This window comes from Orycteropus afer, unplaced genomic scaffold, assembly GCF_000298275.1.
Source record: "Orycteropus afer afer isolate SDZICR_OR568_19922 unplaced genomic scaffold, OryAfe1.0 scaffold00574, whole genome shotgun sequence".
Lineage (NCBI taxonomy): Eukaryota > Metazoa > Chordata > Mammalia > Tubulidentata > Orycteropodidae > Orycteropus > Orycteropus afer.
In genome coordinates, this window is record NW_006922161.1 from 651,990 (window position 1) to 652,332 (window position 343).

Genomic DNA, 343 nt, shown 5'->3' on the forward strand with positions numbered 1-343 from the left:
CCATGGAGACGCACAGACACCAGAGCCGGCGCACCTCGCTCCGCAGAGACAGGCCGGGCGGAACCGTCGACGTCTTCCGCGCAGACTCTCGGACCACAAGGGGCGCAGAAGCCCCTACGGGACGTGCGGCGCGCAATCCGAGCCCGGGCCCTGGCGCGACGACTACAACTCCCAGGGGGCCGCGCGCCACCCCGCCTCCCTTCCCGCAGGCCCCGCCTCAGTCCCCTGCCTGCGGCACACACGGACGTGCGTAGCTGTCTCGAGCCAGTCAGCTGCTCCCGGAGAGGAGCGGCCGCGCGCCCGGGGAGGCGGGCCCGCCGCGTGGGGGCGGAGCGTGGCGGGG